The sequence below is a fragment of the Acomys russatus genome, chromosome 3 (genome assembly GCF_903995435.1).
Source record: "Acomys russatus chromosome 3, mAcoRus1.1, whole genome shotgun sequence".
Taxonomy (NCBI): domain Eukaryota; kingdom Metazoa; phylum Chordata; class Mammalia; order Rodentia; family Muridae; genus Acomys; species Acomys russatus.
Genome location: NC_067139.1, coordinates 8839510 through 8863853, shown reverse-complemented (window position 1 = coordinate 8863853; position 24344 = coordinate 8839510). Strand labels below are relative to the sequence as shown.

The following is a 24344-nucleotide window of genomic DNA, read 5'->3' as shown; positions in this document are numbered from 1 at the left end:
TGTCATTAATTAAACCAAAGCCCCCTTAGTTTGATAAGAGAAAAAGAAAAACATAGACTGCTAGAAAAAAGTGGATCTGAGTAAGGAAGACCGTTTATGATGGGTGACTCTGGTTTTAAAACACAAGTTGAATTTTGCCGTTTCTATGTGGCAGGCCACGCATATTAAACGCTCTCATCACGTATCTCTCCTTGCTTCCAAGTAGACTTCTAATATAAATCAAGGCCTACCATGTGACATAATCCTAGGCTCCAAGGACCCGGGTGGGATACAAGTGAAAAGCGTGGGAACTCGGTGAAACTGGCATTAGTTCCTAACACCAGACCACAGACTGTGGACTTCGAGACACAGAACTGCAGGGCTGAGGGGACTTTCTTGTTTAGTTTATAGAGGAAAAATGTGACAAAACTGGTCATGTGGTATTGCCATTTGATATGTTTCTTACTGTTATCTATTTCTACACCAAATAAAACCAAACAAAGATCACCAAGAACACATTTGCAGTTGGGTCAGCTGGATTTGTTGCTCTGCACGTCATGAGAAGCCTTGGAAAACTCAGCAAGATGGCACAGGAAAGGGCTTTGGAGCATTTGCACGTGGACTGTATGGTTTGGAGGAAGGAACCGGAAGAGGTTACATTCTAGATGGATACTCCACGGAAAGTGTTCAGCTAGCTAACCAGTAAAATTTTGCAACCAATACACTAAGCGAGGACATTATTTAATGACAAAACAAAAACGGTGTCTGTTTATCAGAATACACTTGATGTGGAAGGGAAGAGTGGAAAGGAAAAGAGTAAAATCTGTGACCTCTCATTACCAATTGTCAGGAGATTTTCCGTGACTGTTTAATCATCCGTACTTAGTCAAGCTATGAAATATCTTATTGTTGTTTGTTTGATCAAGTTTCTAGCTCTTTTCATCAAAATCAAAAATCCTGTGGGTGTGCTGGAGAGAGGCTGTGAGGTTACACGGGTTCAGAAGACAAACCTTAGGGCCCATCAACGAGGGCCACGCTAGATCCCAGCAGCTAGGGGCAGTCCATAGGCACGCCTGTCGCTGGACACCAGAAAATATGATTCTCTTCCTCACCTATGCCCAATGTCATTATTTGTAATTTTTTTTTAAGTGAGTGTGTGTGTTTATAATACCTAATACAGAATAAATAAGAAAAGTGGGTGATGTCACTAGGGCTTCCTTTACCAAAAAATATCAGGTTTGTGCCCAAGAAGTGTAAGTCTGTGCACAACAGCTATACTCCTGGTTCAGGTTCAAAATTAAAAGCAAGGGCACCAAAACAGATCCACTGAGGCTTGAAGTCCAGGAATTAGACATTGTATCTGAATCCCCTGAGTCAGATAATTACTGAAAGGCTGGCATGCACATTCAATAGACAGTTAATCTCATAAATAATGCCAACACATGAGTATAGGTGCTTGGATGGTGTCTCAAACAAGAGAAGCCTAACCTAAAATGCACACTGTGTCACTGTAACCCAAAGCTTTGCAAGGCAGAGTCCATGCTAACAAGCCAGCTTTACTCTGAGTAGCCTCGAGGAAAAGAAAGAACTGAAATTTTCAAAATGGATGCACTTTCAGCTAGGTGTATACATCCTGAATGTGAGCTTAGGAGACTGGAAAAAAACACGGGGCATGTTAGCGTCTAGCGCAACAGCCACTATACTGTATAATTCTTATATGTAGAACACTGATGCTAACTTTTTATTTATTTATTTATTTATTTATTTATTTTTGCATACGAAAATGTATTTTGAAGAGGTTTCAGAGAGAGCATTACCAGGAGAAAACATAAATACCTGAACACACAAATGCCTTGCATAGGCCAGAATTGAGTAGGAGGAAAGAGGACCCAGTCACTGGAAGAAATAGAAGGGGATTACTAGAAGAAAGTCAAAACATGAGGAAGGTCCCACCGAGATTTGAACTCGGATCGCTGGATTCAAAGTCCAGAGTGCTAACCATTACACCATGGGGCCACCGACACGAGGCATTGTCCTTAATGAACTGAGTTATTTTTAGATGTATCTTACTTTAAATGAAGAGTTAAATTACATTTTAATTCCCAACAAGTTTCCCTAAGACAGAAAATGCACCGAATAACTCATGTGCTCTATTTTGTAAGAACCAGGATCATGTATAAAATCTACTTAAGTTCAAACAGTAATAAGTAGTCCTTTATTTTAAACAATCCTCACACCTGCACAAAACCTGGCCAGTTTAGGGGAACTGCAGTTCACAACAAAAAAAAAAGGTGACAAGGGACAAGTATAGTCTTGGTAAACTCTCAGGTAAAAGAATGGGTAAGTTACAGAAATGAGGAATAGTGAATTTGCAGATGGCGGGGTTGGGGGCAGAATAGGCGTCAAATGAGCTGAGAAAATGCCAAGATACCAAGTTCTAAATTTGCTCAGGACGCGATGGTAATCGCACCAAAAGTCACGTGAGGTCCCACCGAGATTTGAACTCGGATCGCTGGATTCAAAGTCCAGAGTGCTAACCATTACACCATGGGGCCCATGAGGATGTGTACCCTAGGCAGAACTTAGATCGAGAGTCTGAGACTGATTCACAATCTGAATGTGCACTGTTCGACAATAGTAAATGGGAAATAAAATACATTTCTTTGCTGTTTAAATATCTTTACTTCTTTCCTTGTCCTTATCCCCGTTTCGCAACGGGTCGATATAATACTAATAACTTTATTATGTTAGTTTTACTCTAGACAGCAATCTGTATGCATTAGAAAATCTGGCCATTTTGAAAAGCAGAATTTTTTTTCAGAATTTATTTTTAAATCAAATTTAGAAAAAACAGTTTTGTGATTTGTCTGGTATTTCGACTCAGAAATTTAATTGTATTCCGAAACGATCTAGAGGCAAGGCAAACGAGAAATCTGTTTTGAAGTGTTGATTTCAAATCATTACATACACTCTGGAGTAGACTCGCGATGTGCTGCGTGCGCCTGCGGTCTTGGACGATCGTGGGTATGAAGGAGAGAGCGGGCGAGATTTTGGGTTGCAGACTTGAAATGTATTTCAGTGTCAAACCTGAACTAGCTTGTGCCCTGTTAAATTCAAAAGGAGAGAGAGAGAGAGAGAGAGAGAGAGAGAGAGAGAGAGAGAGAGAGAGAGAGAGAGAGAGAGAGAGAGAGAGAGAGAGAGAGAGAGAGAGAAGCGGAAATAGAATACTGTTTCCAACCAAACAAAAATGGGCCGGTTTCCGAATTTACACAGATTGGTAGAGACAGGTTAATACCCTCAGAAAAACGCAGCTGCGTAGTCGGCAGGATTCGAACCTGCGCGGGGAAACCCCAATGGATTTCAAGTCCATCGCCTTAACCACTCGGCCACGACTACGAGAATGACTAATGACATAGCATATATTCCCATGAGAAGTAACTAGATTCTCAGGACCCGATGTCCCTCCCCTGTGACGACACGTCCAAAACATTTGTTAAGGACAATGTGGTTGCAGAATACAGAGAGGACTGCGCCCCTCAGCCAAATGAGGTGTGACGCCCTCGCGACCTTGTAGAGTGACCGCGAATGCAGGAAGCTGAATGGCAGACTCTCCCAGGCGCCCCTGGTAAGGTTCTCGGCTACTGATTAAAGTACGTACTAATTTACAGAACTTACCTTTGCGATTCTTATACTTCAAGTTCGGTGCTCAAAAGACTATTGGCGGAGTTTGCAGTGTTATTTATGTCCTGTTTTCAGGAAAAAGGAACCTATTAGCAGAGGATGGTTTCGATCCATCGACCTCTGGGTTATGGGCCCAGCACGCTTCCGCTGCGCCACTCTGCTCATACAGCCAAAGGTAATACCAACAAAATCTTTATAGAAGTCAAAGAGGTTCGATCGGTGCTATGATTGTTTTTTTCTTTACCCTCCAATAATTAACTGACTTTCGAGCATGATAGAAAAAGTATTTTAATATCTCTAACACGACTGAACCGCCCAATGGCAAGTTCGCCGGTTTAGAATTCTTCCCGCTGAAAACCAGTCAGCTAAAACTGGAGTGAAGGAACTAGGTAATTGTTCAGGTTAGAAAAACAAAGGCACAATAAATGTCAAAAATTTTAGTACCAATTTTAAAAAACTTTTAAACTTGCCAAACTCCTCAAGTTTCAGACCCATACTTTCTTTGCTTCTTTGTTTCTTTCCTGGTTTCTTTCTTCCTTTCTTAAATCGTAATTTCATAATCGAAGAGGGGGGGAAAAAAAGGCTTAGAAGTGCATTGGCCGGGAATCGAACCCGGGCCTCCCGCGTGGCAGGCGAGAATTCTACCACTGAACCACCAATGCTGCCTGAAGTAGTACTTGTTTCTTTCGTCTTCTATAGCTATTGTTGCATAATTTTAGCCTCTCTGGTTAGTTTATAGAAGAAAGGTCAATGCTCAGAAAATATTTACTCAATAATTTCTAAAATTTTATTAAAAATAAAGATTATCCCTGACAAAAAGGTGAGATTTTTATTTCTTGGAAGGAATGGATTCTGAAAGCCTGTGTAAATAGAATGAAAGCTTTGAGTCTGGTGCTTCTAGTCTATCTTATCAGTTCAGAGAAGCATAGTCCCTTGCAAGGTGTGGAAGTGTGTTTTTGGTAGCTGGGATTGGCTGCTTAGGAGGGAGAAAAAAGAAAAGAAAAGGCAAAAAGACAAAACAACAGAAAACTTCAATTGTCTTAAAAAGAAGAACTGGAGCTGTAACCATCCTAGTTGTAGGATACAGAGCTGAAGAATATGAGAATTATCTCACATTCATATCTAGCTTGTTATCAATTACTCAGTTTTAACAACTAGAATAAAGACCTGCCTACAAAAAGAAGTTTAAATAGTACTGATTAAAAACACTTAAAAATAAAAATGTTTGAAGAAACAAATAATTTAAAACATGTAAAAACAACCTAGGTGTAGTGGTTTGTGCTCGCTGTCCCTGCACCGAGGAGGCAAAGGTAGACAGGTAGGTATCTGCCAATTCCATCCTGTACCCACCCTAGACCCATGAACCCCTCACCCTCTGTTGGATCCTGGCCCAAAATGTTGGACCCTGGGAGTCCAATTTGGGAAGGGGGTCGTCGCGAGAGACTACTCAAGTCACACCAGCTGAGAGGTATAGGTAACATTTATTACTGAAACACCAGAAGTCTCAATTGTTGATGTGTCAGGGTCCCTCAGCACTCGGGAGGTGAAGGACCCCAAGTAGCTGTTACAGGCTAATTTTAAAGGCAAAAACCACAAAGCAGGTGGGGTTGCTTATCACTGGAATCCACATGGACATTAGGACATCTGGCCTGGGGGAACTTCTTGTGCAGACGTCTGATATCTGCAAATTTGCACGTAACTATTCTGGGAATTAGGGTGGAACTCTTGAGGTTAGCAGTTCCAAGAACTGGGAGAAGCCTCTGGGGTCAGAAGTTTAGGTTCTCAGGCCACTGGGCAAGCAAGGCTGGAATTTTACAGTTTCTCACCCCATTCTACCTCATCCTGTCCCGGTCTACGTAGCAATTCCAGACTGGTCAGAACTGCAGAGTGAGAGCCTGTCTGACAAAACAAGGAAAACTCAAAGTTTATGTGGATCAGATATTGAGGAGGGTTTTACCTGGCTGGAGATCTTTCATGAGGATGAGGACAGCGGATGTTGACTTCTGCGGTGAAAGGAAGGCATCCATGGGCTGAAATTTTTCTCTTCCAAAATCATTCATTTGCCTCCTGGACACAGTGCACAAAATATTTTATAACAACCCCAGAGGCTGTGTGTAAACCAGCAGCCTTTTGGAGTCTTCCCCTGAGACTCTGATGGGTACTTCACGGGAGTCCTGAAATACGCAAACATTTATTTGAGACATCTTGGTTCTTGAGCAAATATCTGGAGAATGGAATGCTGGAGTGGAAGTCTGGGAAGCAAACTCGTGTTAATAAGGAATGTAAACCATTTGGAATGTTTTCAAACCTCACACTCAATACTAGTTGCCACAAAGTTTAAAAATCATTCCTTTAAAAATTTTAATGTATGGGGAAAACAGAAGTTAGGCAATCTTTTAGCTGTCTTACGATGGTGTTAAAATACTTGTAGCTGGGTGTGGTGGTGCCATCCTGTAATCCCATCACCTGGGAGGTAAGGCAGAGGTCAGGAGTTCAAAGTCACTCTTAGTTATCAAGAACTCTCCAGTTCAAAATGAGCATAAACTACATATCCAGACCCTGCCTCAGATTCCCCTGTGACAGGGTTACCTGAAGTAACTAGGCTCTAGTGACAGATTCCCGCCAAGTGGACACAGTTTTCTGGTGTTAAAAAAATCAAAAGCTCTCTGGGCAGTGGGAGTGCATGCCTTTAATCCCAGAGGCAGGCAGATCTTTGAGTCAGTGGCCAGCCTGGTCTATAGTGTGAGCCTGAGGACCGCTGGGGCTACAAAGAGAAACCCTGTCTTGAAAGATGAACAAACTAAATTGATTAATTAATTAATTAAAATGCCATCTCTTAGTTTGCCGGGGAACATGTAAAACTAGAATCTTGGCTCTGAAGCAAGAGGATCAGAGGTTCAAGTTTATCCTCTGCGCTACAGCAAGCTTGGGCCAGCCTGGGCTACGTGATAGCATGTCTCGGCTTTGCCTCCCCACCAGCAAATCTAGACTCTTCATAGCCATAGGGGTCACCTTGATGCTCTGGCCATTGTTCTCCGGGATGAGTTAGTGGTGAGAGGAGCTCCCTGAAGCTTTTTTGCCCCTGGGATGGCTCCACCCATTTCTAGCCCAGCCTAAGAAAGATAAAGGAGTCCTGAAGCTGCCAGGCAGATCTATTATTTGTTCAGAGCGCCACCTGAAGTTAGGGCCTCTCTCCCCTTGGTGGGAAGTGTTGTGTGACGTGACTAAACGTCTACTCGCCCCAAATAGGGACTGATGATAGAACAAAAGGCAGATACCATCCAAATCCAACCTGGTAAAACAACGGGTTTTATTAGAGTTACTTGGGGGGGGGGGGGCGGAGGTATTTTACAAGAGCAGAATTGACCCATAGACATATGAGTCCATATGTCCAGTTCATAAAAGCTGGCACTCTGTACACAGCATTCAGGCTGCTCAGCAAGTTGGCATGTTCCATGATTTCTGCTGCTTCCAGGCAGCTCAGCTCAGTGTCTCCCAGCGGGTCTTACTGCTTGTCTTTGGGATGGAGGAACAGAGTGAATGGTGTCAGTTTCAGGTGAGAGGCTTCAGAATGAGCTCTACTGACCTGTTAAAATCCCTCACCCGAAGGGCCGTCCAGGACCAGGCCTGACCGAGAAAACTCATCAGTCCCAGGAAAGATCCCCCACCCGAAGGGCAGCCAATGAGAGAAAAGGACAGCTAGGAGACAGCCACAAAGTCGGGAAGAAATCGTATCCCACGCCCAGCCACCTGTGCTTGGTGCCATTATACGGTTTGGTATTTCATCTGTGCTTAAATGTTCATGACACAAGAATGCAGTCGGCTGGCCGGCTGGCCACCTGGCCACAGGCCAACCAAAAACTGACCCATGTTTCTGCCTAGCTGCCCACCAGTCAGGTTTTAGCTTACCTAACTCTTGCTGGAATTCTACCCCCCACCCCCTGCCCTTTACCCATAAAAGGGCCTGCAAGCCAACATCCAGGGTGGCCATTTTGTAAAGCGGCTGATCCCTGCAAGCAAGATTTGAGAAACTGTAAAATTATAAAATATAAGATGCTTGTTTGCTTGCCCAACCTTGCTTGCCTAGAACCTAAATTTTTGACCCCAGAGGTTTCTCCCAGTTCTCAGAACTGCTAACCTCAAGAGTTCTTCCCTAGTTCCCAGAATAGTTACGTGCAAGTTTCCAAATATCAGATGTCCCCATATGGTTTCCAGTAACCGCCCTAGGGACCCACACCCAAGTCCCCACAAGAGGTTTCCCAATGCCAGATGTCCTAATGTCCATATGGTTTAACTTGATAAGCAACCCCACCTGCTTTGCAATTTTTGCCTTTAAATCTAGCCTGTAACAGCTACTCGGGGTCCTTCGCCTCTCGAGTGCTGAGGGACCCTGACGCGTCTGAAATAAACCTTTGCTTTTGCATCAGTGCGTTGTGTGTTTCGAGTGGTCTCTCCCGGCAACCCTGAGTTGGGCGTGAGGGTCCAAGAGATTCTTACTGTCTCGAAATAAAAAACACTTGCTGATTACACGTGTGAGGCTCCAAGCGTCAGCTTCGGACTTCAGGAAACTAATTGAGTTGTTCATTTCCTGAGGTTAATAAGCAGCTTCCCTGCTGGCTTTGATACCCTGCCTCCCGGTAGCACATTCGAATGTTTCATCTCCTCTTTTTTTTTTTTAAGATTTATTTATTATTTATACAGCATGTGTCCCTGCACGCCAGAAGAGGGCACCAGATCTCACTATAGACGGTTGTTTAACAGCCATGTGTCATTTTAATGAGCTTCCCCTCCAAGATGGAAGGTTTTAATCCATCTTGGTTTAAGAAACTGCTCCTCAACAGAAATATAGGAAGTTACCAATGACTTTTCCTCCTATTTATGCTTTTGAGGTAGGTTTTGTTGCAGGATATTTGATCACACTGTGAACCTAGAGACTGTGTTGTTTACTGGGGGGAAAATCTGTTTCTGGCACGCTCAGCCATAGCACACACCTTTAATCCAAGAGCTGTCTGCTTGAATATTGTAAACAGGATTAAATAATGTCAACCATAGGTTCAAGAGGTAGGGCAAGGACCAGTTGACTATAGAGAGAAAGAGGAAGTCAGGAGGGTGACTAGAGAGGCGCACAGGATGTAGAAAGGGGACACATATTGAGTGGGGAGGAGCATTTCTTCTTTTGGGACCTTGGCTGAGTAGGAAGGTCAGCTGGGCACTGTCTCTGCCTTTCTGAGATAGCAGGCTTTCACTCCAGCATCTGTCTCCTGAGTATTTATTGATAAATCTAACATTTGAGATTTTGTTAAAAGCAACAGCATTTCATTATGTTCCAAGCTGGCCTGGAACTCATGGTAATTCAGAGTAGCCTCAAACTCAATCAAGGCTTCCCCCTGGGTCAGCATCTTGAGTACTAAGATTTTAAGACTCAGCCCCCAAACCCAGCTTGAAACATAAACGTGTCACTAAAGTCTATTCCTACCAATCTGAGTCCAGAGCCTATTTTTTGACATTGGAATTTTGAGCTGGGTGCGGTGGTGCATTCCTGTAATCCCAGCATTTAGGAGGCAGAGGCAGGTGGATCCTGTAAATTCAAGGCCAGCCTGGTCTACAAAACTAGTCCAAAATAGCCAAGGCTACACAGAGAAACCCTGTCTGTAGGGGGCGGGGGAAGAGAAAAACAACAGCAGCAACAACAACAAAAAGAAATTTGAATTTGATTGGCAAATAGTATTTTATCTTTAACCTATGAAAAGTTATAAAAGACTTTGAAATGTCCCTGACCCCTCATCCAGAGAGTATGTGTGTGTCATCTAATGTACATTTCCAGGTAACTTATTTTCTAGAAAGATATTTCTTTTATTGTCTTAAAGGTATTGTAGAACCCTAAATTAGAGAAAATACAGCACTATTTAAATAATCCTTGTTCCTAGGGAGGGCACTGAATTATGTCAGGTGAAGTGTGATTATTTTCCTATAGGTGACAGGCCAATTTCAACTCACAGATTTACTCTACTTACATCTTCTTGGCCTGTGTGTGTGTGTGTGTGTGTGTGTGTGTGTGTGTGTGTGTGTGTAAAAGTAACTTTTATTTGCCTGATTTAATTGTCATCTTGGAAGCTTACTGCCTCTGTCCTCTAACCTAGGCCTAGACATGGCCTCTGTACAATCAATCTAACCTAGGCCTAGAATGTTTTCAGCCTCTGAGACTGACTGCTTCATAAGCTCACCCTTTCTTGTTCTTTCTGAGCTCTGGGCTAGCTGCCCCAACTCAGCTGTTCTGGCTCTAACACCTCTCCCAGCTGACTGATTCTATCTGGCTTCTTTCTCAGCCTCTGACTGAATGGCTCTGCTGGACCTCATACTAACTCTCACTATCTGCTCTAATCTTCTGCCTCCTTCTCATTCTCTGGCTCCTTCTGTCTTCGCCTGTGTCTAGCTGGTTCTCTCTTTAACCTCTGTCTGTAAAACTCACTTGGTAAAACTGCCTCATCTCCTTTTTTTTCTCTGTGCTGCTCTCGCCTAACTCACCTCTCATTTCTTCTCTGAGAGTTGAGCATCTCCTATTCTGTCAAATCTTTCTCTGATTTGTCTCTTTATCTGTCTCACAATTAGACACCACTTTCAAACATAGGTCTTTCCCTCTACAAACTATTTTACCTTCATTGTTTGGGATCAAGGTATGTATTGAGTGATGTGTGTATTCTATGTAGTGGGATTAAAGGTATGTGTCATGTCTGCATTGGAGCTGCATCACATAGACCGAGGTCTTTCCATGTGACAGCAGCCATGTTTCAGGATTAAAATCCCCCCCCTCTCGTGTGTGTGTGTGTGTGTGTGTGTGTGTGTGTGTACATTAGTCTGGTAGTTTAAAAATCTCCAGTGTTATAGACCATAATGAGAAAGAAATTGCTATTGTTTTGTTAATGGGATATGCTTGTCAAATTGTCTTCTTACATTTGTCTACATTGATGACTGTAGATTAGTGCAGCTTTGGTGAGAAGTGGTGACAGCAGAGATATATAACACTGGCCACAGTCTTGCAAGAAGGGAGTAGCGAAAGCTCCATCAGAAATTGCATATCTTTACACACACACACACACACACACACACACACACACACACACACACACACCCCAAGACTCAGGGAACATCTCAGAAGAGGGAGAGGAAAGACTGTACAAGCAAAGGGAAGAGTTACTGTTTCCAGGCAGGATGCTGTGCTTGGTTGCACCTTTGAACTCTCAGCGGTTGTGATCACTTGCATTTGATTGGTCCTGTTAGGGAAGTGGGAGGGGCTCATAGGGCTCCACCCTGCCCTGAGGATCTATAGGCAATTGATTATGTTGGAGTAGTAAATTCTGATGCATAGATGCCTATGATACTGCAAGTAACCCCTTAGTCCTGCTCCAGTAAGCATCCTTGATGAAAATGGCACAAACGAACACAAACACAGGGCTTGAAAGGGCAAGGAGTCTGACTGGAGAGCAGGAAGGAGGGGAACAGAAGTGGAGGAGGCATCAGAAGGCGATGAGGGACAGATATGATCGAAGCACATTCTATAATGTAGAAACATCACAGTGAAAACCATCTGTTATGAATAATATAGGATATGCTAATTTAAAACACCTCAGCCAGGTAGGTGGTGGTGCCAGCCTTTAACTCCAGTACTTGGGAGGCAAAGGGAGAGGCAGGCAGATCTCTGAGTTCAAGTCCAGCCTGGTCTACATACAGAGTGAGTTCCAGGATAGCCAGGGCTGTTACACAGAGAAACCCTGTCTCAAAAACAAAAAACAAAACAAACAAGCAAACAAAAAAATCTGAGCTCTTCAGGCTGTAGGCAGCATTTGATGCAGTACCTTTGCCCTACCACTGCCAGGGGCTTCTGCTCTCTGCTGTCTTATAAATGAAAATCCCAATTGTTCAGTTTTACCAACAAAGACTCAGGAGCCAGATATTAACTCAGAGAGGCAGAGAAAGCACCCAGCCGATCTTCCTATGATCTGATGTCCCAGAAGGAAAAAGCCAAAGCCCCTTCTGCTCGCTGTCCTAAATACCTTTCAACTCAAGGCCCCTCCTTTCTGTTTACTCTCTGTCAGCTGGTTTTCTTGCTCCACCTCTTGGCCTAGGGTTAACTTTATTTAATCCCGTGTACAAAAAGCTCTAGCATCAAAGGTGTGTGTTAGGGCTGAGCCATTCCACAGCTAGAAACAGGTTTTTACAGTTCACTATTCCGGGGTTCACAATGAGATCAAATATCCTGTAACAGCTATCTGTGCTGCCAGGTCTGTATGCTACCACCGAGCTACACTTCCAATATCTTTCCCAAGCTGTTTCCATCTCCTTCCATATTTCCTCCATTATTAAGTATCTTCCATATACTGTTAAGTTTCAATCCCAAGACAATTGGCCGAGCTCCTATTTAACATATTAAAGCAGACCTATATAATCCAGACATTTTGGTTACTTACCCTTTCTGCCTCCTTTCATTCCTTTGGCCTCCTGGCTGCTGCACTTGGTTCCCCTCTCCCCCCTCCGCCCTCCTCCCTCTCCCCCTCCTCCCTCTTCCCCTCCCCCTCCCCCACAGGGCTCAGGATCATGATCACTCTGGACTCCCCCAGATGTGTCTGCCTCTGGCTATGTCTCCCTTTTATCTACAAGAAACTTTCCACCACTTCACCATACTTCATGTCCTTTCCTTCTATTTTATTTTATTAAAGATTTATTTCTTTATTACATATACAGTGTTTTGCCTCCGTGTATGCCTGCATGCCAAAAGAGGGTACCAGATCTCATTATAGATGGTTGTGAGCCACCATGTGGTTGCTGAGAATTGAACTCAGGACCTTTGGAAGAACAGACAGTGCTCTTAGCCTCTGAGCCATCTCCTCCAGCCCTCCTTTTATTTATTTTATCTTATATTTATTTATTTTGGTTTTTTGAGACTGGGTCTCTCTGTGTTAGCCTTGGCTGTCCTGGACTCTCTTCGTAGACCAGGCTGGTCTAGAATTCACAGTGATCCACCTGCCTCTGCCTCCTGAGTACTGGGATTAAAGGTGTGGGCCACCATGCTGGCTTTCCCCCCCTCCCCCCTTCATTTATATGCCATATGCCTTGCAGGGGTTACACAATGATTTTTCCAGTACTTGTTAATGGAGACAATTCAGAAAGTTAAGACCTAGAGTGAGAAGCAAGACTGCCTTGGGGGAACTAATTTGTTTTGGTTTAGCTGAAAAAGGAATATCTAACTCAAGCAGTGAAGGGCAGATAATACCTTTTCAGAAAAAAAGCAGGCACAAAAGTCCCATAGAGAATAGCGAAATACACCCCCACCCTATGGAGTTTGACTCAGATTTTGAATATACCCCCCCCCCAAAAGATGTTCTACCAAATAATTTTAAAATGTTCAGCCAAATTCTTACATAACCAAATTTCCTGTGGAAATTCTCCACCTCTTGAAAACCCCCTGGTCTTGCAGTTTTTTGGACTATAGAAATCCTACCTCCTCCTATGTTGGGTGATTTTTTTTTTTTTTTTTAAACTCTGCCTGAGGAAGATATTCCTGTCTGGTAGGAAATAAAGCTTGCTTAATGTAACCAAAGAATTTGGGTAATGGTCTTTATTCTAGTTTGGTGGAATTAACACGAGTAGAGGTAAACCGAAGCCAATTGCAAGCCCAGGCCACGGCAAGCCCTGTCCACATCCACTGCTGGAAAGAGCGGTGAGGGCGGTGGCTGTTTCTGCAGTACATGTTCCTAGGCAGCCACATTCTCTGAAAGCAACTGAGACTAGCCAGACCATTCAGGGTGCCCAACTCTCAGTGATCGCCAAGGTCGAAGATGCACCAGAGGCAGAAGATCCATCCCAGTGGGAAGGAGGTGCGGTCACCTGGGAAGGTCCAGCGTTGCTGGTGCACCTAAGCCGTGAGTTGAGGCACGCTGGTGACTACATTCTGTTGAGCAGTTTGGAGCCTTCAGAGTTGTCTTAGGTTTTATATTGCTGTGATGAAACACCATGCCCAGAAAGCAAGTTTGAGAGGAAAGGGTTTATGGGGCTTACACTTCCATATTGCAATCCATCATCAAAAGAAGTAGACAGGAACTCAAACAGGGCAGGAACCTGGAGGCAGGAACCGATGCAGAGGCCATGGAGGGTACCGAGGGAGGGTACCGCTTACTGGCTTGCTTCCCGTGGCCTGTTCAGCCTGCTTTTTTACAAATAACCCAGGGCCGCCGGTCAAGAGATGGCTCCGCCCACAGAGGGCTAGGCTCTTCCCCATCAATCACTAAGAAAATGCCCTACAGGCTTGCCTAGAGCCGGATCTTAGGGAGGCATTTTCTCAGTTCGAGTTGCCTCCTTTCGCCGGACTCCAGTTCATGTCATATTGACACAAGACAACAAGCACAGAGGTTTATGCCGTCCTTGCAGACTTTCTGGTCTCTGCTCCAGATCGGTGCTACAGCTGGCTCTCAGGCTGCTGCAGTCAGTGATGCTGAGTAGGAGTGCTGCATTTTGTGATCCACTCCATTTAGTTTTATTTTTGTTCTGTGTTCTCTACAAACCCTCTTTTAAGAAAGCGGCAAAAGCTGGAACTTACACCCCCTGCCCCACGTTTCAATATCATGAACAACCCAAGAGCAAGACATAGCAGAAATCTCAACGAGAGCAAATAGATGGTTCTCTACATGTAGCTAACTAATTAAACGTTGAGTTTATTCGAATCTTTTTTGTCAGGGGCCCGGACCAAAACACTTGACCCCGACGTGATTTGAACACGCAACCTTCTGATCTGGAGTCAGACGCGCTACCGTTGCGCCACGAGGTCATGAGGACCCAGGCTATTTTCAGCCTAATTTAAGGATCCTGTGTGACCTTCTCGCTTGTGCCAAAATACTTATCTCAAAGTTTGATCCTTTGTGTCCTCACAACTCACAGCCTCACTAAGGCCTTGCGTGACAGAGTAAAGAATTCCCCTGATTTAATCTTAACCTCTAAACACTCTTGCTTCTTACATAGTCTTCTCGTTTGCTAAGTTTTTCTAGTTTTCAGAAAAATATTGGATGATTGGAACTTAGATTGTAGTAGCAAACAGGACCCAGAAACATCTCTTCCTCCCATAGACCAGACTTTTAGCTTTGCAGTGCGCAACGCGATCTGGCCTGCGGGTGCACCGACCACTGCTGGCCTGGAAGGCCACAAAACAGTGGCCCAGTCTCCTCCAGGTCAGAGTTCACTGGCTTTCCGGCACCCACAAAGCCTACATCGGTTGAGCCTACATTTGGCTCACGACAATGACCCAAAGCAGCTTTTCAAAATGATTGTATTCCAAAGCAACGCTGCCTGCCACTTGAGCTTGAGTGTCTATTACTAATGGTTTTGCAGTCCTCTTCTTGCCCCGGTCTACCAAGTGCTGGAGTTACACGCATCACAGAACTCTCTTGCATCTGGGAATTGAAAAAAAGGAAAACTTCCTGCTGATGAATCTGAAAATGAATGAAAAGCACGTGTTTTGTTTGATCAAACCTCTAGGTGAGCTGGAGGCAGAAGTTTGAGTCCCCACTGTTGTGTTGGTGTGTGTTCTTTAATTTCTTACAAAGTACCAGAAAATGACTTTAGAATTCCTGATCCTCTTGCTTGAAGCTCCAGACTGGTGGGATTCCAGGCCTGTGCCATGATGACATGGTTAATATTTTTCTCCTGAAGAGTAGGAACAATCTGAACAAAACCATTTGTTCCTTGTTCTCAGAGAAGCCTTCCAGGGCCACCTACCTGGTTGTTACTTTTATTGACGTTAGGCAGCTCTGAGGAGTGGAACGTGAGAACAGCTGACTTAGTTTGAACCAGTCACTTTTTCTTGCTCCTTAGTCCATTAATAATATCTTCAAAGCCAATCCCTGAAGACAGATTTGAGACTTGGTCTTCCCTCTACGTAAACGGCAATAAGCACTTTGAAAAAGTAACCGGCACAATCAGGCTAGATACACACCGTTAAGAAGATAAGCTTCCAGTGTGAGGCCGGTCTGGGCTACACAGTGATTTCCAGGGGATCCCAAGCTGCCTAAGGGTTCTTTCCTTTGGCTTGCAAGGAGATGGTCTTCCCTATGTGATCCTCTGTGGACCGGTGTCCTAATACCCTCTTCTTGTCAGAATGTAAGAATGACAGTCACGCTGGTCTCACCCACAAGAGTCGTTTTCCCTTGTCACCTATTTAAAGACATTATTTGCCAGAACAATGACATTCTGAGGATCTGGGGGCTGGATGCGTGACTTTGAGGAATCTGCAGGACACAGTGGATCACCCGCAGGCCGCCGCCGCCGAGCCCAGTGCTGACGACACCTGAGTGTGGAGCTACAGGATGGAACGAAGGTGGCGGGTGGCACCAGCCTTGTGGCCTTCACCTGTTCCAACGGAACATGCGTCTTCTCAGGCCTGACAGGTCCATGTTGCCTCTTCATCAACCGTCCACATTATAAGATTTTTGGTCCACACTCCTAAATCTCTTTTATACTATCTGTCTTAGATCGGTTTGAGTGAGGTCTGTGGAGTGCACAAGGTGAATTCTTCACCTGGAAACATCACAAGGTAGCAATGGTTCCAGGGTCTGTCTGGACAGCAGTGGCTCCCCCCCCAACTCCCAGCTGAAGCCCTTGCGCTCACAGTTACCTTTTATCCTTGCTTAGGACGGAACCATTTAAAAACAAGAACAAAACCAACCGCTATTATCGATGACTGAAGCGCCATATTTCCATATTCAATAGTTTCGGATCGGAATTCCATGACATTAAACTTATTTCACTATGAATCTGTAAAACAATACCATCATCACAAGGCACAAAGAAAACAGGTTATTTTCTAATAAGAAAAGAGCAGCAGGCTCCCTATGTGGGACCACGTGGCCTAATGGATAAGGCGTCTGACTTCGGATCAGAAGATTGAGGGTTCGAATCCCTTCGTGGTTGGCTCAGTCTGCAAGCTTTTACTTTCCTCTTTTTCATTTTTGACAACAGGTCATCTCACAACTGCCTCGTAATGTAAAGTTTGGCACAGAGGAGACCAGAAATATTTAGTGCAAATCTAATCACCAAAATCAAGGAATTCTAAGATTTCCAGTTTAAAGAGAGTAATAAACAAAAGATGCCCGAAGGCAAAAGGAGCCACGGAGAGATTGTGTAATATTCTGAAATACAATTGATCTTGAGTCTTAGAAAAGTCTTTATTTTCATTTTTGTTTTTGTTGTTTTTTTTTCCCTCTGTGTAGCCCTTGTTATCCTGGAACTTGCTTTGTAGATCAGTCTTGCCTCTGCCTCCCAAGTGCTGACATTAAAGAGAAAAGTCTGTTTCTGAACAAAACAACAAAACAAAACCCTGGGAGACATCTTCAAACTAAACAAAACTGAAGCAGCCACCACTAGGAACAATAGGAACCAACTTGGACCAGCCTGGGCTACATAGCAACACCCTGACTCAATTATTTTTCCCTTGCTTGGGGGGAAAAAAAGGTTTTACTACCCACAAAAAGAACCCAAAGGAGGAACACATTGGCTGTAAACAGACAGAGCAAGGATGGGGTGAAGAAATGTTCACTGCACAAGGAAGGGCAAATTTGTCTAGTCTCACAAGCAGTCTTTCTGGAAGTAGAGAATACTAGGTGGGGCTCAAGGTTGCAGCCTCCCGGCTGCTTTCTTCTCTGGATGAATGGCAGTCAGGTGTGTATTTCCCCTCAAAGCTGAAGAGGCCCTGTGGACATAATCCACCTTCCACGGTGTCTCCAGGATGATTTCTCATTGCTGTCCCCACGAAAGCAGCGTTTCACCCAGGCGAACCTTTCTTTCACCATGTTCCATGAGGCTGGCGTTATTGCCTCAAGTCTCAACACATCATTCAGATCTGAGCTGAAGTATGATTCGTTCTAGAAATATTTCTCAAACTCCCCATGCAAAGCCCAGACCCTAACAAGTAAAATATAAAATTGGAGCCTGTTTTCCTGCACCCTGGGTTCTAGAGGGAGTCTAGGACTCACACAAGAGCTTTGGGATTGGGACCTACCACACATTTCTCAGCTACTATAAAACACTGCACATTTCAGTGCAGTGCAATTACTTCTGTAATTGTTTATTATATTAAAAAGTCTTGAAAGTTGTGCCTTTTCTTTTTTTCATTTTTAGATTCCCCTGAGACAGTGCACCACTTCTGTAGCTTAAGCTAACCTCTATGTAGCCAAGGCTAGTCCCGATTCAGCTCTCCTCTTGCCTTAGCCTCCCAGGTGGCTGAGATTACAGGCAAGCGCCACCACACCTGGAAGGATGGAGCATTTGGATGTTGTTTTGGGGACAAACAAGAAGAAAAAACCAGGACACCTCGGGGAGAGGGCCAGGTGGAGGGTGAGTTTTCAATCTCACATGAAGACATGTGCAGTGGTCTCTCAGCCACTGACCCGCAGAATCCTTTGCTTGCTCGCTAACGCATGCACTGGCACACAGGAAGTACAGTGGCCACGGTAGGGAAGTTTCAGAAAAGGGAGGTTTGTGGGGTCAATCCTGCAATTGGGGGTGGCCCCTGTATTTCTAAACTATTATCTGCAAAGTATCAGACACCATTGCTCTTCCTCATGTTGGAGAATATCCTACATACTGGAAAGGACTTGACCATCAAAAATGTGTCCAAACTTCCCTCGGAAGTATTCTTCTTTCCGGTGTTAAAATATTTTACAGCTAGGCAAAGAGACCGGTGATAGCCTGACCTGTAAAACATTTCAATGGAACTTTAAAATACAAATTTTGGGGAGTAAGGGGGAAATGGGAGGGAGGGAGGAATGGGAGGAAACAAGGGATGGGATAACCATTGAGATGTAATATGAATAAATTAATAAAATTAAATTAAGTTAAATACTAATTTTAACGGCAGCTGATGTTTATTACACTTTTGCTATATTGCAAGAACTGGACTAACTGGCTGTAGATGTGACTCTCTGAAGAACACCTGTGAGAACCAAAATGTGTGACGACATTTAATGTTTCTGCAACATGTGTGGATATTTAACGTTACTAGAACTTATTACTGATTTGTTTTCTAAAGAAACAAACAACGTTCTTTAACTTCCTACCTACATGCATGGAATTAAAGTTGGTGGGTTCTTCTCTGATTCCATTAATAAGGTCTCAAATTCAGCAAATTACTAAACCTTCAGGGAGACGGGTAGTCAATGTAAGACATACATTAAGAGGTAGAATAAGGAAGGCACAGTGCACCGCTTGTAGTCGTGGCCGAGTGGTTAAGGCGATGGACTAGAAATCCATTGGGGTCTCCCCGCGCAGGTTCGAATCCTGCCGACTACGAACATTGGGCTTTTGTGATTTCCAATCCTATTTCAGAGTAAACGTTCTTGGAGATGTTGTTGTGAATTGGTCATATCAATTTCCCGTCTGGTATTCATTTAAAGTCAGAGTGAAACTTCCCTTTCACGTATGAAAATTTTCTACACAGTAATTTTAAAGGGTTTTTCTCATTGAAATTGAACAAAAGTAAATTAACTTAAAGGCATCAGTAAAACCGGTCTGTTCTAGTTTCGCACCTTCTTTGAAGTGAAATAAACAAGTAGCTCCCTTGTAGATTTTTAGACGGTTACCATAATTCTGCTACTTCCTTTTTCTGTATGTGTACAGTGCCATGGGTGGGCCAGTGGCGCAATGGATAACGCGTCTGACTACGGATCAGAAGATTCCAGGTTCGACTCCTGGCTGGCTCGGTAGTTTTTGAGACTCTTCGATGTTTTTACTGGATTGTTTGTTTTAGAAATTTCACTTTATATAAAAATAAATATAGGCTAGAGTTTAGGTTTGCCATTCTTCTTTTATACTTATTGATTGTTTTTCAATAAAGCAGATGACTGACTTACACTTTTCCCCTTAAGATCTTTGATCAGAACTGTCTGCACTACCCTCTCACCAACTATCTATCCTCTATCAACCCCCGCCCCCTTTTATTGCTATTATTATTCTATGTGTATTTAGGACATTAAAATGTTGCATCCAGAGATGCGGTCATATTAGAAAAACTCAAAATATGTTCGTATATGAAGTACAGATTCCCTTCATACCGGTACGGCATCTCTAGAGTGGGGGCAAAAAACCTTATAGCAGAGGATGGTTTCGATCCATCGACCTCTGGGTTATGGGCCCAGCACGCTTCCGCTGCGCCACTCTGCTTCCTGCACTGGTGTGGGCTAATTACAGTTTGACATTTGTCTGCTCCAATTTTTTTTCAGTCTTTTGCAATTATCTATAAGACACGTAATCTTTCCTAAATCTTCGTGGCCTAAGACTACTACAACTATTGGAAACAGAAAAGAAGGGGTCTGTAGTTAAGAGTGCTGGTCAGAGAGCCTGAGTACATCCTCAAAGCTCACGTGGTGCCTCCCAACCATCTGTACCTCTAGTTCCATGAAAACTTTTTGATTTTCATGGGCACGTGGTACATATACATACATTCGAGCATTCATCCCCAGAAAACAAATATATCTTTAAAATAGAAAAAATAGCTGGGCGTGATGGCGCACGCCTTCAGTACTCAGCATGCGGGAGGCTCAGCTGGGGCCGCTTGTCTACAGATGGAGTTCCAGGACTCCACTGTCTCAAAACAAAACACAAGCAAGAAACTAGGCTGTATATGGTACCTCATTTATAGTATATGCTGCATTGTTAAGTCTCTGTACCTTACAGAGTTAGTTTCTGTTTTCTGAGCCTAATGTATCCTGCACTTTTTTCAACTCATGCTGAACTTGTAACCAACCCTATGATGTATGTCCATCACTTTGCCTTGCTGAACCCCTGAGCCTGTGACGTATGATTGCCCGTCTGCCCTGTGAAAATGTGTATTCCTAGACACACCTTCCACAGGATGTACTCTTGTGCTTAAGTTTAACGCCCCCTTTCTGACAGCCTGTTGTCCCAACAGCTGTTTTCCAGCACACTTTTCTACCCCACAGGCAGTCTTTAGCCTTGACTGCCCCACTCTTCTCTTTTGGCGCTAAACAGCCAACTGTCTCCACAGCTGTTTTCTATCAACCCTAACCCTTCTGCCTTCTTAATCTGTCTAAATGAAGCTTTCTTAATCATACAGTCGTGGAAATTGTTTTTTTCTCAAGGCTAACAAAAGTAATTAAAAGTATTCTTTAGAAATAAACTTGCTGGTGCTCTGTTGGAGGAGCTGGAGCCATAAAAAGGTAAATATTGGCACATTTGTGTACTTTTGGTTTTTAAATATATTTATTTGAGTCCGTGGAGTGGGGGTGGGAGCACGGAATCTGTAGTTCACAGCTTTTAATGCTTCATTCCCAGATTTTGGCAGCCTAACCGTGATCAGGTCCCCTGTCTCTAGAAATTAAATAACTCCATCTCAAGTTTTTGTGGAGGTGGAAAAATCACCGCAATCCTGTGACACTGTGGTAAAGAAAAGCTAACTTCAAGGGCTGGAATCACGTCACGCCAGGTCACAAATTCCAACTAGTGTGATATGTCTAAATGTAAGCATCTCCAAAAGCGAGCGGTTGAGATAGGAAAGGGCCGCAAGTATAAAATAGCTGCTGGCCTTCAAACACCGACAAGTGTGTGTAGCAAAATTCAGAACGCTCGCTGTAAGAGTTACTAAAATTCATGGATGGTTTTTTATTTTACTCTGCTTTGGTTGTTTGGTTGTTTACCCATCCTAAGAACTCTACTATAATTCGGCATCCTAAACTGGTAGGAGCAAGAAGGACAATATTCCTTATCTTACTTTCACAGAATGGCATTTGAACCTACATATAAAAGGTTGACCCCGACGTGATTTGAACACGCAACCTTCTGATCTGGAGTCAGACGCGCTACCGTTGCGCCACGAGGTCACCTACCGTAGCTCATTTAATTGCTGTCTAACCAAATCCATGTAACTAACTTCTGGCATTCCGCAGCGACGCGACAATTAGTGGTCGTAACAAGTTCCTTTCTTTCGTTCCTCTCCCTCAGGGGACACTAGGCAGGGCAGGCTCTGAACTCTGTAAAGGAGGCTGTGGATTCACGCCAGCGGCTCCGGGTGTCTTCAGAATCTTAACTATGCAGCACGGTTTGTTCCCGCAAAGTAACAGTTTCTCCCTGCACCTCTGTTCCTTGTCTGACAGAGAACCGACGGGTGTCAGACCCTGACCGCCTTGCAGATCACATCGCTGTACCGCAACCGGATACAACAAACGTGTCTGCCTGAGTCAAGCGAGGATTCCCGCACCAGCTGGTCAAAGGGCAGGCCTAGGAAAGCCCCGGGAGCCGAGGGGGTTTTCTTCCCCACTTCTGAAATAGGGCAAACCACTTGAAACTGTGAACAGAAACCTTCCGCCGTAAAACGGTCACCTTTCTCGAAATAAAAATTAAATTTCACTTTCCGCGTCAAAAAAAAAAAAAGAAAGAACGAAACAAAGAAAGGGAAAGAAAAGAAAAAAGATGGCCCAGGATTCCTATTGGGAATTGTAAAGGGCTTTAAATAATGTATTGAAAGCCATAAAAAGGTATTTTTAAATTATCTCTAATACTGGAGTCTGCCTTTTGGGACAATTATTTCTAATACGCTATTATAATTTTTTAAAAAATCAGTGACACAGATTTACTTGAAAATTACAAGTATCAGGGTCATGACAGGTGTTTGGTGACATGGTTGTTTTGTTTCTGGAGGTAAGTCTCACACTGTCCTCCAGACTGGCCTTGAACTTCATCTCACACTGTCCTTGAGCTCCAACTTGCAGCAATCCTCCTGCTTCTGCTTCCCAAATGCTTCCCAAATTATAGGTGTGAACCACTCCATCCAGCAAAGATTATTTTTGTTTTAGGGGGTGGGGGAGTAAGTGTGTATGTGCAAATTTTGCATTGCTTCTAGAAAGCTCTCAGATGTCCAAGGCTGCTTGATCAAATGGAAGGCCTACCCACACCGTAGAAGGGGTGTACACAGCTTCTCATTTTTGTATCATTCATAGCTGTTTTTATATTTCAAAGGTTAACCACAAATAAAAATAATACAGTTCCATGAAAAATTAAATGAAATTGTACTGCTCAATAATAAGGAGTTGTGAACACCGTGAGAGAGAGAGAGACAGAGACAGAGACACAGAGTGTGTAGAGATCAGAGGACAATCTCAGGTGTTATTCCTCAGTCACTGTCCATCTTATTCCATGGAACTCACGAAGTAAGCTAAGGTGGCCTCCAGTGAGCTCCAGTGAGCCCTAGTGAGCCCCAGTCAACCCTAGTGAGCCCCAGTGTGCCTCCAGTGAGCCCTAGTGAGCCCCAGTGAGCTTTAGTGAGCTCCAGTGTGCCTCCAGTGAGCTCCGGTGTGCCCCCAGTGAGCCTTAGCGAGCTCCAGTGTGTCCTAGTGAGCTCCAATGAGCCTCTAGTGAGCCTCAGTGAGCTCCACTGTGCCCCAGTGGACCTCCTTGCTCCAGCTCCCCAATGTTGGATCTATGAGCATGTGTCATGGAGCCTGGCTTTTTCATGTGGGTTCTAAGGATCAAACACTCAGGTCCTCAGGCTTGCATGGCGAGTATTTTACCGACTGAACTATCTCCCCAGCCCATACGTTAAGTTTTGTTGCCACTGCCATATCCAGCTTCAACTGCAGCCATACTGTCCAACAATAGAAACTATTTAATATCTAGTTCTTTACAAAAAGAAGGCTCCAGTTCCCAAGGTAGAGAAAGGTGTTTTTGAAATACACTCTGATTTCAGGAGCCCCAGGGCAGGGGGTTCTGGCTTCTTCTTGCTGGAACTGCTGCCGCCTGGGGCTTCTTCACCACTACAGGTGAAATGAAAGGCATTTGAAAAGCAGTGGGCATGAGAAGATGACTTCGGATGGACTACTTCTTGGAAACAAATGAAGTTCCCTAGAGAAGCTCTTCTCATTCTTATCCTCAAGGATAAGAAAGTGGAGGCCCAAAGAATTCTGCACAAATAAGCTTTGTTAAATGTGTCTCCATAGCTGCTAACTCCTACAGCCGCCTGAGCCCGGATAGCTTTGCTTTATATAATAACATTTCTGGTTTGTTTGTTTTTTCTGCTCTGCTCCACAGATCAGTATGTGACGTTTCTGTGCCACGTAAAGTTTGTGTTAGGCTGGGTATGGTGATGCACGCCTTTGTTCCCTGCACTTGAGAGTCAGGTCTTGGCAGATCTCTCTGAGCTTGAGGCCAGCCTGGTCTACATAGTGAGTACCAGGACATTTGAGGCTATATAGAGGCTCTGTGAGGATTTTAAGGCCAGCCTGAGCTATATGACAAGACTCAAAAAACACAAAACATTGCGCTGGAAAGATAGCTGAATGTTTAAGAGGACCCAGATTTGTTTCCCAGCACACATATGATGGCTCACAACCATTTCTAACTCCAGTTCCAGAGAATCTGGAGACTCTGATGTCCCTTTCTGAGAAAGGGACCACACATGCAAAAACAAACAAAACCCAGAAAAACAAAAACCAACAACAATAACAACAATAAAAACCAAAACACCTTTACACATAAATACATCTCATTTTTCCCCCTGAGACAAGGTTTTTCTGTGTAGCCTTGGCTGTCCTGGACTCACTTTGTAGACCAGGCTGGCCTCAAACTCACAGGAATCCACCTGCCATGCCTGGCTTGGTTAACTCTTAAGGGAGCAGACATATTAAGCCTTTGTT

The 24344-nt window shown here is 43.9% G+C and overlaps 11 non-coding genes across 11 annotated transcripts; 3 read left to right on the top strand and 8 right to left on the bottom strand.

Moving 5' to 3' along the window:
• Positions 1-1923: 1923 nt before the first annotated feature.
• On the bottom strand, positions 1924-1995 carry Trnaq-uug (transfer RNA glutamine (anticodon UUG)). Its single transcript has one exon. It is a non-coding gene; the product is annotated as a tRNA-Gln (tRNA).
• A 467-nt stretch (positions 1996-2462) lies between these two features.
• Trnaq-uug (transfer RNA glutamine (anticodon UUG)) lies at positions 2463-2534 on the bottom strand. Its single transcript has one exon. It is a non-coding gene; the product is annotated as a tRNA-Gln (tRNA).
• Positions 2535-3293: 759 nt separating this feature from the next.
• Positions 3294-3375, bottom strand: Trnas-uga (transfer RNA serine (anticodon UGA)). Its single transcript has one exon. It is a non-coding gene; the product is annotated as a tRNA-Ser (tRNA).
• A 375-nt stretch (positions 3376-3750) lies between these two features.
• Positions 3751-3822, bottom strand: Trnam-cau (transfer RNA methionine (anticodon CAU)). Its single transcript has one exon. It is a non-coding gene; the product is annotated as a tRNA-Met (tRNA).
• A 429-nt stretch (positions 3823-4251) lies between these two features.
• Trnag-gcc (transfer RNA glycine (anticodon GCC)) lies at positions 4252-4322 on the bottom strand. The gene has a single exon. It is a non-coding gene; the product is annotated as a tRNA-Gly (tRNA).
• A 10085-nt stretch (positions 4323-14407) lies between these two features.
• Trnaw-cca (transfer RNA tryptophan (anticodon CCA)) lies at positions 14408-14479 on the bottom strand. The gene has a single exon. It is a non-coding gene; the product is annotated as a tRNA-Trp (tRNA).
• A 2062-nt stretch (positions 14480-16541) lies between these two features.
• On the top strand, positions 16542-16614 carry Trnar-ucg (transfer RNA arginine (anticodon UCG)). The gene has a single exon. It is a non-coding gene; the product is annotated as a tRNA-Arg (tRNA).
• A 2294-nt stretch (positions 16615-18908) lies between these two features.
• On the top strand, positions 18909-18990 carry Trnas-aga (transfer RNA serine (anticodon AGA)). Its single transcript has one exon. It is a non-coding gene; the product is annotated as a tRNA-Ser (tRNA).
• Positions 18991-19327: 337 nt separating this feature from the next.
• On the top strand, positions 19328-19400 carry Trnar-acg (transfer RNA arginine (anticodon ACG)). Its single transcript has one exon. It is a non-coding gene; the product is annotated as a tRNA-Arg (tRNA).
• Positions 19401-19788: 388 nt separating this feature from the next.
• Trnam-cau (transfer RNA methionine (anticodon CAU)) lies at positions 19789-19860 on the bottom strand. The gene has a single exon. It is a non-coding gene; the product is annotated as a tRNA-Met (tRNA).
• Positions 19861-21464: 1604 nt separating this feature from the next.
• Trnaw-cca (transfer RNA tryptophan (anticodon CCA)) lies at positions 21465-21536 on the bottom strand. Its single transcript has one exon. It is a non-coding gene; the product is annotated as a tRNA-Trp (tRNA).
• Between the last annotated feature and the right edge of the window lie 2808 nt (positions 21537-24344).